Raw genomic sequence first — 16,585 nt, forward strand, 5'->3', positions numbered from 1 at the left:
CGCGGGGAGGGAGGGACGGGGCGGGGCCGCGGGGAGGGAGGGACGGGGCGGGGCCGCGGGCAGGGAGGGACGGGGCGCACCTGCGGGCTCCGGCGCACGGGCTGCTGGAGGGCATCCTGGCATCATCCCTACCCCAGCGAGTCTGGGCTGCGGCTGGCGGTAGGAAGCGGGCGAGGTGCCCGAACACCTCGGGATGATGAAGGAGGAAGCACTAGGGACATGGGACAATGGCCCAGAAAAGTAGCGTAAGCCGTCGGGGGAAATCGGAGGGAAGGGATCGCGTCCCCACCAGACTCTGGGTCCTGGGACGCGGGGCCGAGGGCGCCAGGCGCTTTAACCTTTTAAAGTTTCCCCCCATCTCCCGCCCAGGTTTAAGCAAGGAAAGGGAAAAAATTCAATATACATTCATGTATACACATACATATTCTTTACAGTTTCTTCTCTTTGGGAACCCAATTTGAAGGAATTTTGTTGATTTTGTTGCCATTTTTAAAAAAGAGAAAAAGCCCAGCATCCGAATGCAGCGCTGGCTTTAAAGGTCAGCCGGAGACCCTTGCCTGGCCAGGCTGCCTCCTCTGGAAAAGCGTGGAAAGGCGAAAGGTCGTGGGAAGTATTAAAGCATGTGAAGTCAGGGATTCAGAACACTCCAGGCATTAACTGTGCACTGGATGGTTCAGCGGCATGGTCACCAGGTCGGTGGCTCCCGAAGGGAACTTAGCGCTCGCCGGAGAGGAGGGTTTGGGAGGGTGGGAGACAGGAGCAGGGGCTCACGTCTCCCACCCTTGGAAGCTTGGTGCGCAATGGAGATCAGCTCTCCGGGTTTTCTGGAAGGGAGTGACAAGCCAGATGCCAGATTTCTCCAACCTGCTTTTTCCCTTAATGATTCTCCCTGCTCCCCACCCCTCCCCCAAGGAAGGACCCCTAGCAAAGAAGGACACAATGTGGGGGGAGGCGGGAGCTGCTTAGATGCTCCAAGTTTGATTAAATTGACTGGATGGAGAAGAAAAATCTAGATGGCTTTAGCAAATGTCTCTGCTGACCTGCAAATGTGAGAAGACTTTTCAGACTGTCTCCTTGGCATCTACTTTGCATGTCTGAAGACGACTGGGAAGCAAGAGTGGATTGTTGGGAGGTACAAACCCTCAGGGTAATAACAGAAGGTTAAAGGGGGACTCCTAGTTACCCTAAGGCTCTGGCATGGGGTCATGGATCATTGGCTGGGGAAAGCCTGGGGCTGTAGGCCTCAGGTGGACCTCTGCCCCTCAGGGCTGAGTCAAGGCCCCAACTCTGGGATAACACTGGCTTAGAAAGATCATAAAAGAATAATCTCACTTTGACACTGACATTCTAACTCTAGCAGTATGTTAAGCAAGAGCTTCTAACTTGGTTTGTGGAATTCATTCCTTTGTTACTGGCAAACGGGAAGGCCTTGCACTTTTCTCCTTAGGGAGATATCACTATTCAGGGAACCCTGTAAACGAAGTAAAGGGAAAAAAATACCACGCTAATGGTCTCCCAAGGGAATTCCAGTGGTTGAGGACCTCCAAGCCAGGTCTGCAGCCCCTGAGATAGAACAGTAACCACAAAACAATGGCCTTAGTAGATAAGCCCTTGGAAAATAGAGTATTTATATTGCTGCTGTGTAACTCAGGTTTTGAATAAGTTCTGTAAGGGCAACAGGGCATAAGAATAGCAAAACAATAATAGAAAAGGAATAGAATAATACCTTGGTTTAAATCAAGTTGGCTCAAATTCTCTTCCAGAGAGAGGGCTGCAGTCCTGGCCACGTGGTAAATCATTTATTCATCCCCAGTGTTTCCTGGGAAGCTGGAGTGTTGCTGGCAAGAACGTGACCTGTTTTCAGTCCCGCACCATCAATGTGGTAACATGATCTGATCATGCTTAGGCAACATTTAAAAATATTCAAGTACAAATTAATATATGATTGCTTAACTTTGAATTCAAGAAAATGTGTTTATTGTTAATGAAGAAGCCCCTCCTTCATTCTGCCCTGGGGCTTTCTCCAAACCAGACTGCTTTTTTAATGTTAGGTCTTTTTATGGACCTGTAAGAAGCTTTAATTAGATATACAGCACTCTACACAAACGACAAGATGGAGCATGCAGGCTTGGACTACAGTCTCTGTGATTCAGATCTCAGAAATAACATAATGCCACCAATTTAGGGAAGAAGTTGTTTATTGGAAGGCAACCAGGGAGATGCTACAAATTAGATCAAGATGTGAAAAGCAAGCCGATTCATGAAAGAATTGCCATTTTCTTCTTGGGACTACCCCCCCCCACCAAAGCAGCACGTATAACAAGGTTATCTTCTCTAGATATTGTTAATTTTCATAATTTATAAAACATTTAAAATAAATATATTGAAAACAACAGAGATTGAGGACTTGTGCGTTTCAGTTTTGAGTTGTGACATTTAATGATTTCCTTTTGCGTATTTAATTAGTCATTTTGTACATTGATACTTGAGCATATCTGAATCCTGGCTTCATCCAGTACGACAAAAATAATACTTCATTGGAATGGACTCAAGGGTTTCTCAAAGACTTTCCCTCACTACCCCCTTGGCATCAGTTAGCATCCCTAGTTCTTTTATCTCAGATGTCAGTTAAGGCCTGTGCGTGAGTGTCTGTGTGTAATATATTTTTGATAGTTGCAATGAAGGATTGAAAATGCCAGCCCTTAACTCTGTTTGCAACCTGTGAACTGGGAAGCACGGCAGACATTGCCTAGCGTTGACGGCCAGCCCCACCACCAAGAGTTATATGGCCTTGGGGGCAGATTGCTTAACCTTCCATCTGTTTCCTCCTCTGTAAAATGGGAATGATGGTGATGATAATGATATCATTCTTATAAGATGGGTGTAAGGCCGTTGTTCTCCCAGTGTGCTCCCCGGAAACTAGCAGCAGCAGCTGGGAACTGGACTGAAATGCAAATTCCCGGGCTCCACTCCAGACCTACTAAATTAGAAACTCTCTGCTTTAAGAAGACTTCCAGGTGAATCTGATGCAGGTTAGAATTTGAGAATCACTGTTGATAGGATTAAGGTGGTTTATATAAAGTATTAAAACAGTGCCTGGCACATGATAAGCAGTATATTAATGGATATTTTTAAAATTAGTGCAATATGATGTTTCCAAGATATAAAAAGTTTAATTCAGGCCACAAGAAGGACGCCCATATTCCTCCAACAAATAAATTCTGCTTAATCTTTTGTCCAAAGACTTTAACGCTGCCTGCCAAGCCCTTCACAATCTAGCCCCTGCCTTGCTTTCCTGTTCTTTATCTCCAGGTGAACCGCATCTCCAACCTTCTCAGTTCTCAGAAAGGGAATTGCTTTTTCATATCTCCGAGCTTTGCCCATTCTGTTCCCTCTGCCTGGAAATGTCACCCACCCCTTTTCTCCACTTTCTACACTTGCAATCTCCTGAACCCTTCAAAACCTCACTTGAGTGTCCAGCCTCATCTGTGGCACCCCCAGCCCTGCTCAGTCAGAGCCAGGCATTCTCTGGACCCAAACCTCCCTGCACATCCTGCTTGTAATATTTATCATAGGGTTTTGTAACTGTTTACTGTTCCATTTTCTCCCTTTGTATCTTAAACTCCCAGAGGACAAGGATTTTATTTTATTCAAATTTCTATTCATGCAGCTTAGCACTGGGGTTGCAAGTAGGCAGCCCAAGGGCTTGCGCCATAAACTTGGGGTATTTTTTTTTCCACAAAGGTCCTTTAAGAATTTGAATTAGGTGAGAACATTTTTTGGGGGGGGCATGCCCTGTGGCTTGTGGGATCTTAGTTCCCCAAACAGGGATTGAACTCAGGCCCTCAGCAGTGAAAGCTCAGAGTCCTAAACCACTGGACGGCCAGGGAATTCCCAAGAACATTTTAAAATTGGAAGAGTTAATGGTTTTGTTTAATAGTTTTATTGAGGTATGATCTGCATACCGTAAAGTTCACCGTTAATACGTGGTAATTCAATGACTTCTAGTAAATTTATAAAGTTATGCAACCATCACCCCGGTCCACCCCAATATTTCCATCACTCCCCAAAAGTTTTCTCCTGTGCATTTGCAGTCAGTCACACTCCAATTTCCATCTCTTGGCAACCAATGATTTGTTGTCCATCTCTACAGATTTGCCTTTTCTAGAAAGTCACTTAAATGGAATCATACAATGTGTGGTCTTTTGCGCCTGGCTTCCTTCACTTAGCATAATGTTTATCCATGTTGTAGCATGTATAAGTAGTTCATCCCTTTTTACTGCCGAAGAGTATTCATCAGACAGATACACTAGATTTTCTTTATCCATTTACCAGGTAATGAACATTTCATTTATTTCCAGATATTTGCTATTATGGATAATGTTGCTGTGAATATTTACATAAACTCTTAATGGGGACATGCTGTCAGTTTTCTAGGGTATTGCAGGATGGGATTGTTGGGTCATGTTGTAACTCTATGTTTAACATTATAAGGAACTGACAAATTGTTTTCTGAAGTGACTGTACCACATTTTACGTTCCCACCAGCAATGCATGAGGGGTTTTTTTGTTTGTTTGTTTTTTGGAGTGAGGGGTTTTTTTTGTATTTTTTTTTTTGCGGTACGCGGGCCTCTCACTGCTGTGGCCTCTCCCGTTGCGGAGCACAGGCTCCGGACGCGCAGGCCCAGCGGTCATGGCTCACGGGCCCAGCCGCTCCGCAGCACGTGGGATCCTCCGGGACCGGAGTACGAACCCGCATCCCCTGTATTGGCAGGCGGACTCTCAACCACTGCGCCACCAGGGAAGCCCTGTATGAGCGTTCTTATTTCTCCTCATCCTTGCCAACACTTGGTATTATTAGACTTTAAATTATCTCTATTCTAATAAATGTATGGTGGTATCTCACTGTAATTTTAATTTGCATTTCCCTAATGACTAGTGATGTTGATCATCTTTTAATGTTATTTTTAGCCACACAAATATCTTCTTTGGTGAAAGGTCTATTCAAATCTTTTGCCCATTTTTAAGTGGGTTGTTTGTCTTATTGAGTTATAAGAATTTTTGATATATTTCAGATACATGTCCTTAATAAGATACATAATTTGCAAATATTTTCTCCCAGGCTGTGGCTTGTCTTTTCATACTTTAAATAATATCTTTGGAAGTGCCAAAGTTTTGAGTTGCAATGAATTACAATTTACCAGATTTTTCTTTTATGAATTGTGTTTTTGGTATTGTATCTAAGAACTTTTTGCCTAAGCCAAAGTCACAATGATTTTTTTCCTGTGGTTTGTTTTTTCAGGTTTTATAGTTTTCAATTTAACATTTAAGTCTGTAATTGATTTTGAGTTAATTTTTATACATGATGTAAATTTTTTAATTTATTTATCTTTTGTGTATGGATACCCAATTGTCCCAGAACCATTTGTTAAAAAGAATATCTTTTCACAATTGAATTCCCTTGGCACCTTTGTTGAAAATCAATTTACCAAAAACATAAGGATTTTCTGGGCTTTCTATTCATCTCCATTGATATATGTCTGTCATTACACCACTGTGACACAGTCTCAACAACTATTATTTTATAATAAGTTTTGAAAATGAGTAAAATATTCCTCCAACTATGTTGTTGGTTTCCAAATTGTTTTGCTATTCTAGGTAATTTGCATTTCCATGTAAACCTTAGGATTGGCTTGTCAATTTCTACCCCCCCCAAAAGTGATTTTGATTGGAATTGTATATATAAATCAGTTTGGGCAGAACTGCCATCTTAACAGTAGTGAGTCTTTCAATTCATGAAAATGGTATATATCCCCATTTATTTCGATCTTTTCAATTTTAGTGATTTTTAGTGAGCAGTGTTTTACAATTTTTACCTCTTATACATCTTTTGTTACATTTATTTCTAAGTATTTTATTTTTAGTGCTATTGCAAATTACATTGTTTTCATTTTATTCTTAGAGTGTTCATTATCAGTAGAAATATTATTGGTTTTTGTATCCTCTGACATTCTCATTTATTAGTTCTAGTTGTTTTTTTAAGATTCACTAGTAGTCTGCAGATACAGGATCAAATAATTTGCAAATAAAGACAGTTTTATTTCTTCATTTCCAAACTGGATACCTTTAATTTCTTTTTTTTGTCTTCTTGACTGGCTAGAACTTCCAGTGTGATATTAAATAGAAGTGTTGAGAGTGGACATCCTTGCTTTGTTCTCAAACTTATGGAAAACACCTTTAGTCTTATTGCTAGTAAGTACGATGTTTGCTGTAGGTTTTTTCTTAGATTCTTTTTTATCTGTCTGAAGAAATTCCCTTTTATTTGGAGTTTGTTGAGAGTTTTATCATGAATGAGTGTTGAATTCTGACAAATGCTTTATCTGTATAAACATGACCAAGTATATTTTGGCCTTTATTATATTAATATGATGTATTGCATTAATTTTGAGAAGCTAAATCAACCGGGCATTCCCAAGATAAATCCCACTGGGTCATTTTTATATGTTACTGGATTTGATTTTTGTGTTTATGCTCATGTGGTATATTGTCATATCTTTGGCCTCAATGAACGTGGAAGTGGATCCATTTCCAGGGCCTCTAGATAAGAGCCTAGTCCGGCTAACATGTTAATTTGAGCCTTGTGAGACACTAAGCAGAGAACCCAGTCGAGTGTGCCTGGACTTCTCACCTATAGAACTCTGAATTCTAAGCTGCAAAGTTTGTGCTAATTTGTTACATAGCAACAGAAAACTAATACACCAACTTCCTCCAGTTTTCCTCTGCCATAGCTGGAAGTCCTGCCTCATGGCAGAGTTAATTTTGAAAAAAATCAAATAAAATCAAGATTTCTGGTTTCAAAAAAAAAAAAGATTTCTGGTTTCTCTTGAAAAATGGGAAGACCTTGCAACTTGAGATTTGAATTTCTCACATGTCAAACCATCAGCAAGAGCTGGGTAGTGACTCTCCCCATCCTCCTTGTTAGTCAGGGTCTAGGTCCTCCAATTTATCTGCTCTCGCCCTTCACCCTAGACCTACATCTCCAATTATAGGCCTGGCCCGGGGGCATCTGAATCTGTAACACCCTTGATCAGCACATGCCCAACTTATATAAGTGTTCAGTAATTATTTGTTGAAGGAGTGAATCAAACCACAAAACAGGTGACATGTGGGGGAATTTTACATAAGAGCACATGAATGGACATTTGGGATGGCCAAGGCTGAGGACACCATACCCTCAGTGCACTTTGGAGGGGTCAAGGGCATGGCCCACAGAGCCTGTCCACCTGAAGGAGATTTCCTGGAAGTCCCATCAACTTTCACTTACATCTCATTGGCCAAAAGTGTGTCATGTTACCACCCCTAGTTCCAAAGTAGGCTAGGAAATGTGGTTTTCAGCTTGTCACATGTCACCCCAGCCTCAACAAGGATGTCAGGGCTCTGACAGGAGAAAAGAAGAGGATGGATATTGGGTTAGTGACCAGGCAGTTTCAACACCCAGATCATAGAAAAGAACAAGACCAGCACCCCAGAAGCTTTCTTATGCCCCTTCCCTGTCAGCATTCCCCCCAAAGGTGTTTCCCCTGTTTCAACTTCATGTAAATGGAATCATACAGGGAATTCCCTGGCGGGTGGTCCAGTGGTTAGGACTCCATGCTTTCACTGCCAAGGACACGGGTTCAATCCCTGGTTGGGAAACTAAGATCCCACAAGCTGCGCGGTACAGCCAAGAAACAAAATAAAATAAAATAAAACAAAATTTAAAAAAATGGAATCATATAGAGTGTGTTCTTTTGTGTCTAGCTTCTTTCACTTGCAGCGTAAACACTAAAAAAAAAAAAAAACCCATATCAAAGTAGCTTGAGTTTTCTACCAAAAGACTTATTAATTAGCCTTGAGGAAATCAAGACTATCAGTGATGGAATTAATCCACCTCTCTTCCTTGAGTCGCTTATCATTAACTACGCATTTGCCCTTCAACCATGGACACTCAAGAGAAACGACCACTGGGAATAATAAGTATTCTTTCCCATGGGAGAGATTCAAAATATTTAAAAATCAGAGCCACGTGACCACTAAATGTTTGGACACAGAATGGATGGCCCTAGTGTTGTCCAGAGAAGGGTCTTCAGGCCCCCACAAGGCCGGGCCTTAGCCCTCAGTTGCTGGACTGTGAGAAGGTCTTGGGCAGGGCCGGTGAGTTCCTCAGGGAGGAGCCGGGATGACCAAGGCCGCAGAACTCCGAGGCTCCAGGCAGCAGCTATGTATCGGTCAGTGCAGAGTAAGCTCAGTGTTTCCACGTCAGCACGGAGTGCTGGCTGAAGGTTAACACTGGTCTTTGCCCAAACAGTGTGAAGGTTGGGCATCCTCTGGTGAAACTGTGGCCACGAGGTATTCAGGCATCAGAGGGAATCACTGCAGCTAAAAAGCAATGTCTGTCTTCACGAAGGTGAGACTGGTCTGTCCCCACACACACGCGAAGAGACAGGACACTTGGCAGTGCGGACCCTGGCCCTGGAGTTGGCATCTGATAACTGAACGGAGCCATGCTGAACCATCATGGATGTCAAAATGGCGGGCGCTTATTTCCTTAGGGCAGCCTTGCAAATAATGCTTTCCTCATTCCCAACTCACAATTCTTTTTAGCTGTCCCACCCCGCTTCCAAATTTAGGAGTGTTACACTTCATATGAAAATAAAAAATAAAAGCAAATAGGGAAAGTTGGTTCAGGACTCAAGATCACTCTCCCAGAAATAGTAGCCCTAGATTCACTTCAACCCCCGCTCCCTTGCCTGCCTTGACTATAAAGACCAGCAAAATGAATTGCTCACTTCCCAGCCTCCCTTGCTTTTGCTTTTCTGATACAAAGGGACAGCTGCAGCTGACTCTGGCCTTCTCCTTCCTTCCTGCCCCAACTGTGGGCGTGATGCCCGGAACAAGAGCTGCCATCTTGCAACCATGAAGGAGAGGCCAAGAGAATCACAGTGATGCTGGCTCTGGACCTCATGAGCTGCTGAACAAATGCTAACAGCTGCCTGCTCCAGACTTTTTGTGCTGTGCAAAAATTGAAAACTCTGTTTGTTCTTTATGCTTACTTATAGCAGAAAGCATTCCTAACTGATACAACTAGTATAAACCATTACTTGTCGTGTATAGGCAAAAAAAAGGACGGAGGGCCACTGAGGATTTTCCAAGTTTAGTTACTACATCGGAAAGTAGCTGTGGACACTTATTCTCAAAAGCAAGGCGGTATCAAATCCCACTAGGGTCAGGTCAAAACACATAAAGGTCAGCTTGAAGGGACTTTCACTAGCCAAGGAGGGGACAATGTGAACATCAAAAAACACTGACTACAATGCATTAAAATGAGTTAAAAATAGATAAAGGGAAATAACCAAGCATTTATTCTGCCTTCCTTGTTTGAACTGTATTTCAAAGAAACCAAAGAAATGATCAGGAGTTCTTAATAGAAGAATTACGACCGATAAAGACAGAAAGACTAGTAGAATCAGAAAACCACCACTTGGGAACACCTGATGAAATAAAGAATCTAGCCAATGATCATTAATAACTATTAGGTAAAAGGTTGACAGGGAACTTTGGATGGACCATGCTGATAACACCTGAGCCCACATTGATCAATTTTCACATCTCTAAAAATGGGACGATCAGCCTCATGATGTAATACATCAGATAGTACACAGCATCTCCTATGAAGTTTTCAAGCCAAGAAAAAAAGAAAATCTAATCCAGTTTACAGGAACTAGAAGAACAAGTTAAATGACACCAGGAGGAAACTACCAGCCAAATCCATATGTAGGATATTCTACTGGATGAATGACTCATTTCTCCCCCTCCTCAGGGAATGGCGTAAAAAAAACGGGGAAGGGGGAAAAACCATTACAGAATAAAAGAGACTTAAGAGTCCTTTCAATCATATACTGTGGGTAGTTCTTGTTTGGATCCTGATTTGAATGAAACAACTGAAAAAGTATTGAGTTAATTAGGAAAATATGGTATGTTCTAGGTATTATATCACATGATAATGGCATTGTGGTTATGAATTTTGAAAAAGTTCTTCCCTGATAGAATACTTACTGAAATATTTACGGATGAAATGAAATGATGCCTGGAGTTTGCTTTAAAATATTCCAGCAAAAGCCAAACAAATATTGTGTGTGGTGAGGTGGGGAGAGGGTACAGAGGAAACAGAATCAGTTGAGCCACAAAGGGGTTCACTGTATTTTTTCCTCCACTTTTACCTATAACATTTTGTATAAACTGTTTTTTGAAATTATTACTTTAATTGGATTTTCCTGCATTCTAGATGTTAATAGCAACAAAAATGAGAAAGCAATTTAAAAAAAGAAAATCCTGTCAAAGTCCCTGAATTGTTTCCTTCCTTCATGGTGTTATTTTCATAAAAGTGAAAATAAACGATACAATCACAAAACGAGAATATAAAACAATGTCATGTGTCTGTACTTTTTTTTTTTTTTGGCGGTACGCAGGCCTCTTACTGTTGTGGCCTCTCCCGTTGCGGAGCACAGGCTCCAGACGCGCAGGCTCAGTGGCCATGGCTCACGGGCCCAGCCGCTCCGCGGCAAGTGGGATCCTCCCGGACCGGGTCACGAACCCATGTCCCCTGTATCGGCAGGCGGACTCTCAACCACTGCGCCACCAGGGAAGCCCCCACGTGTCTGTACTTTAAAGCACAGTGTTTCAGGGGTACTTTAGAGATGCTAGTCCTACCCAACACCTGTGGGCCTCCCCAGGATGGTTCCCATATGTTCTCGGATGTTCCCAAGAGAACTTTGCTTTTGTCACTGACCTCTAATAACTTGTCTGTTCTCTTCCACCAGACTGTGAGCCATCCTCCTGCCCTCCCATTCTCAGTCAAGGACCAAAAATCACTTCCTATTATTCTCTCTAATAGGCTAATATTAACATGTAGTAGGTGCTCAATAAATATTTGGGGAATATATGAACAGAACCCAATCCTCTACGTTTGACACCTGTGGAGTCTGACACACCAAGGGTTGAAGTTTCTAGGCTGAGACTGCAATGTTTCAGAATCAGAACCATTCCTGAGAACTTATACCTTCTGGTTCCAACCCAGGGCTACTTCTGAATCTCATTTTTGATTCCAGAAGTCTTCCTCTTTATGGGAGGAGCCTTCCTCTACCAGGGTCCAATGTGCCATTTCCAGTGCTCTCCCAACCCAATTCTCATAATAAATTCATAGTGTTCTATGCCATGACATTTTTGTATCTTTCCAGAAGACATTACCCAAATTTGTTTTAGGCAGGAGAGATTATAAGTAATTATATAACACAGATAACAAGGTTTTGCTTCTAATAATAATGACAATACGTGAAATCCTTAGCACTCATGTTTCCAGAACTATGAACTCTTCCTTTATTTCTCCTCCAGCTGAGTCAAGAAAAGGAAACCAGGAAATATCTTTAATGTTTCTTAAGTCTGGGCCCCAAAGTCATGGGCATACATTGTGGCATGCAGGGCAATCCACTCCTAACTGAAACTGACCTTGGTTTTCTCTGAGCCTTGCTGACCACTCTGAGCCAGCCTTTGGCCAGAGGTTCATACTCAAGGAGTCCATGCAGCCTACCTTCAGGAAAGACCTTTCTTTTTTCTGATACTCCCCAGAGTTACAAACCACAGTGATGGAAAGCCAACTAGACATTCATTTCCCAGGTTCATTGCTTATTCAATGTCCCTCAGGTCTTAGCTTCAATGTCACAACCTCTGACCTCTCCACCCCCAAACTGGATTGTGTGGCCTTCTTTGTGTTTCCATAGCAAGTCACAGGTCCTGTGACATGGCTCTTCCAACACACTTTTATAGTTTTCTCTTACCTTCACTGTAGCTAACAAGCTCCGCCAAGGTAGAGACTGTCTTTCATCACTGTTTCCCCAGTGCCTTGCACATGGTAACTCCTCCATAAACACTTGCTTTGTGAATATACAAGTAATCGAATGAATGGCTTTCAAGAGTCAAATGTCCAGTAATTGAGACTCTAAATTTAAACCATCTTGCTTGTTAAGGCGTTCAAGAAACACCTTTTGTCCTCAAAGTTTGACTTAAAAGAATAATGCTGAAATGGGAGGCACCACCTAGTCCTCAGAAAATGATTGAAAGATTGGATAGGAGAAGTGGGATGAGTTTTGCAGGCACCCACCATGTCTCTCTATTTTCCTTCTCTCTCTTGCTCTCGAGCCACCACCTCTGGAATGACCAGCTGAGGTTTTACTTGTCCTCCTCTTCTAGTCCTTCGTTCTGCCCCTCTGAATAGAGAAAAGTTGGGGATGTGGATAGTGCTGGAAGGGACAAAGACAGCTGGCAAGAGCTGAGTCCTCCTTTCTGACACTTACACACTCGCTTACGGCGCACGGGGACTTGACTCAGCCAGAAGATGACTAAACCCTGGGCCCCAGTCGGTACTCAGGGCCCCTCCCAACAGAGGCCCCTGTGCCTGGACCTGGTTAATTAGTAGATCTCAATCTGTAATAAGGAGGATGGGTGTGGGTTATTCATGATACTCCCCATGCTTCCTAAATAGTAAAGTCAGCTATTCGAGGTAAATGGAGTATGTATGTGAACTGAGAGCCGAGAGAAGGGCCAGAAAGTACCCAGATGCAAACTGAAAGTGCAAACAGCCTTGTTTCTTTTACCATCAGTGAGCAATATCTAACTCTACATGCAATCAACCAAAAGGGCCTAATTCAGATTTCAGGGGCCAATCATGGTTGTAAACTAGGTAGAAAAAGTCACTAGCTTAAACCAACTGAGGTTTAATGAACATGGAACATACTGTCCCCAAATGTCTATAAACTCAGGACTAAACAGTTTAAATAATTTATATTAAAAAAGGAATATAACAAATATTTTAATATTTATATTAAAAAAAGGATTCACTCATTGTTAGTTCTGGGAGGAAAAAAACAGTTTCATTATCACTGTCATCCAATATTCGACACCCACAATAGCCTGCCCCAGCTGAAAGGCCATTTAAAAAAGGAGAAAGAGTAGAGACTCTTGGGCCTAAGACCATGTTCAGGGCTCAGAGCCAGCTACCCAATCATCCTAAACACTGCAAACATGAAAACTCTAAGCCATGTCTCGACCTCAAGGAGGTTACTGATCCTTTGCAGCCAAGGTGTCATAGAATAAATGCCAATACACAGTGTAAACTGCAAGAGCATTGCTTTCATATCCACCAGTATTTCAATTCCATGAGGGCAAGGACCTCATGTATTTTGTTCACCACTGTAGCTCCAGCATCTTGTACTGGTACACAGCACAGAGTAAGAGCTCAGTAAATATTTGCCAAATAAATGAACCAATGGGGATACTGTGTCACATGTACTTGGGGAAAGAAAACTGAGAAACAGAGAAGTGAACTGATTTACTTAAGTTGGTCCATATGACTCATCACAGTTAGCTGCTTATAAGACATAGCCAAATGTCTGTCCTGGTGTTCCTCTAATATTTTCTGGAAGGTTGGAAAATATAGAAACATAATTAAATGACTTATACATGTAGAACTAAAAACTTGACTTGTGTCTAAAAAGCAGTATCTACTATTCACAAAATTATAAACATGAAGAACCTTTCTGAGGAGGAGTAGAAGCATGGGTAGAGCATGGATTTTGTTGTCTTCAACAGTGAAATGACAGCCTCCAAGTCCTTTTTTTGTTATACTATGCCGTCTTTTTGCTCTGAAAGCCATAGGATAGATCAGTAAATTTTCTTATATTAGTAGAGGACATAACAAGGAATTTATATAGGTCAGAGAATATTTAAAATCCCAAACAGAAGAGCTGCTAATGAATTTAGTTTAGGGTGTCTTGCCACCAGAAAAAATGATAGACCTTTCCTAAACACCTCTGGCTGTTTGCTCATCAAGAAAAATCACACATTTCCTCTCTGTAAAAAGTGTCAAAGGAAAAAAAAAAAGACTGCAGTTTCACTCCTGATGGGCTGAAGACTGGGACTGTCTTTAAATTCAATATATATTACAATAACCCCAGAGAACCATGGGAAAGCTTCACTCGGAGAAGGTGCTGAGGTCAATGTCTTTGTGTTGCACGTCAGGGGAATGTCACAGGATGCAGGTTGAAATGCTGAGGCCTGGGCACAGCATTCTCACCCATGAGACCAAAAAAAAAAAAAAAAAGTTTGCCTGTGTTTTTTTCCTTTTTTTTTAATACTTTATTTACAATGTTGTGCTAGTTTCAGTTGTACAGCAAAGTGATTCAGATTCTTTTCCATTACAGGTTATTATAAGATACTGAATATAGTTTCCCTATGCTACACAGTAGGTCCTTGCTGTTTATCCATTTTATATATAGTGGTGTCTGTTAATCCCAAACTCCATTTCTTTTGTTCTTAATGTTACTTATGATGATGGCTTCACCCCCAATTACTGTCTCTGCTGCAGGAACTCCTATTAGGCCTTTTACAAGCCTCCAGGTGAAACTCCTGATCTGTATTTTTATCATATTGTAGGACGGCCTGCATTGCAAATCCCACTGGCTTTTCTATGTGGGTGAATTCCTGAGTTAAGTCAGTTGTGAATGTATGGGTTTGAAGAAGCCTTTAAAGAAGCCTCAGTCTGATTATGTGACTTGAGATCCTGTCAGTCCCTTGCTCTGAACAGCAAACAAGGGAAGCTGCAGACGCCGACTTTGAATCTTGGATGGGCTACTTTATTGCCATCCAAGCATGGTCAAGGCCTCAGGTTGGCGTTGGTATTCTGGAATAACAACACCTGCCTCAAAGGGTAGTTGATGTAAGGATTAAATGAGTGAACTCATGAAGAATGCTTAGAAGGTGCTGCCAGTGTTAGCTGTACTTGCACTAGGAAGCGAGTTCTAACACCTCTGGAGCAGCAGTTGTGATGCCAAAACGTAGTGTCCAATTCCAGACTTTGTGTGAAATCTACCCCAACACAAAGAGATTAAACTCAAAGGTGCAATGGATCATGGGGCTGCAGCTATTTTGGCAGTAGCCCTTAACATTTAAAATGCTTATCTCTCCATAACCAAGATCAGGATGACAGTGTGGTCAGATAAGGCCCTCTTCTGAGTCACAGACTTGTCACTGTATTATCACATGGAGGAAGGAGCTACGGAGCTCCCTGAGCCTCTTTTATAAGGGCACTAATCCCACTCATGAGGGCTCCACCCTCACGATCTAATCACCTCCCCAAGGTCCCACCTACTAATACCATCACATTGGGCATTATGAGTTCAACATGGGAATTTTGAGGGGACATGAACATTCAGACATAGCAGCAGGGACTTTGTTTTGAGTTGTCTTTGGCCAGAACCCTGGGGAGTTCACCCTACAAAGGATCAGGTATGAGGTTATAGAGGACACAGTCTTTACCCTGGTTGGCCCCAAGTGCATGGCCTGGAGAGGCTACTTATTATTTCCTTTTTTAAGGGCACAGAGCATAATTAGGGACAGATATCATACTGTGGGCACCCAGAGGGCCAGGGGGAATACTGAAACCTTGCCTTTCTTCCTTTCCTTCCTCCCCTACTTCCTTCCTCTTCACCTCCCCTCCTTTGCTCGTTCATTCAACAAATATTCCTTGGCTGTTAGACACTGCAGCATGTAGTGTTGAGGTTCATCTATGAACAGGACAGACCCTGCCCTGCCCTCCAGAGCCTGCCACTTAGCAAGAAGAGAAGCTTTCTTCAAATGGCCCCACCAATACCTACACAATGATAGCTCTGATAAGTGCTATAACATGAGGTACCAGGGTCCAGGAGACCTAATCTGGGTGTCAAGGAGGGTTTCCGTAGGAAGTGACGTTTAAACTAAGTGTGAATGATGGGTAGGAGCTGTTCAGACAAGGCAAAAGAGAAATCCAGGCAGGAGACACAGCTTGGGGAAAGGCCCTGAGGTGGGAAAATGTGCTGGCATGGTCCCTTGTGCAGAGGAAGAGGCCCTTCATAAACTTTGTTGAACGGATGAATGAAGCTCTCAGTTCACAGTGTATTTGAAGGGATGTTTACTTAAGAGAATAGAAACCCAACCAATAACACTTACCAATAACACCCAAAGACCCCTCCATGGCCCTCAGTTTACCAATCCCTATCAACAGGATCCTTCAGCATCACTTGGAGTCTCCTCTACCTCACTCCATGGGATGGCCCAGCCTGTAGTCACCCAGACATCCCAGTCACTCTGACTGGAGTGGACAGTGCTCTGCCTTCCTGGCACAGGCCAAGCTCCTGGCATGGTCAGCTTCATCTCCCTGCAATGCTAGGTAGGTCCTCCTCAGCTGCCTGGGAGGGTCTTCTGCTCTGGCTTCAACCTCAGCTTTGTGCATCGTGACAGCTCAGCCCTGTCACCCCCTGAGTCTCATCACAAAAGGACACGCCCTCTCCTCCTGCAGGGCTCTGTGGACCAGGAAGCTTCTCTGTATGATTGTTGCTAAGGGTCACTTGGTAGCCAATGACCAAGAGCCAGCCAACTCTCCCAGCGAATTTCTGGAAGGCCATCAGGGACTCACATTTTGGCAGGAGGCTGGAGAATCAATCTCAGAGCTCTGGCG

The 16,585-nt window shown here is 42.7% G+C and overlaps 1 protein-coding gene across 1 annotated transcript in view; it reads right to left on the bottom strand.

The window, feature by feature from the left end:
• Nucleotides 1-16,585, bottom strand: part of SNRK (SNF related kinase) — a 151,175-nt gene that overhangs the window by 78,324 nt on the left and 56,266 nt on the right. The window lies entirely within an intron of this gene.

Source organism: Monodon monoceros, unplaced genomic scaffold (genome assembly GCF_005190385.1).
Source record: "Monodon monoceros isolate NGI ecotype Baffin Bay Population unplaced genomic scaffold, NGI_Narwhal_1 Super_Scaffold_3, whole genome shotgun sequence".
In the NCBI taxonomy this organism is placed as follows: Eukaryota; Metazoa; Chordata; class Mammalia; order Artiodactyla; family Monodontidae; genus Monodon; species Monodon monoceros.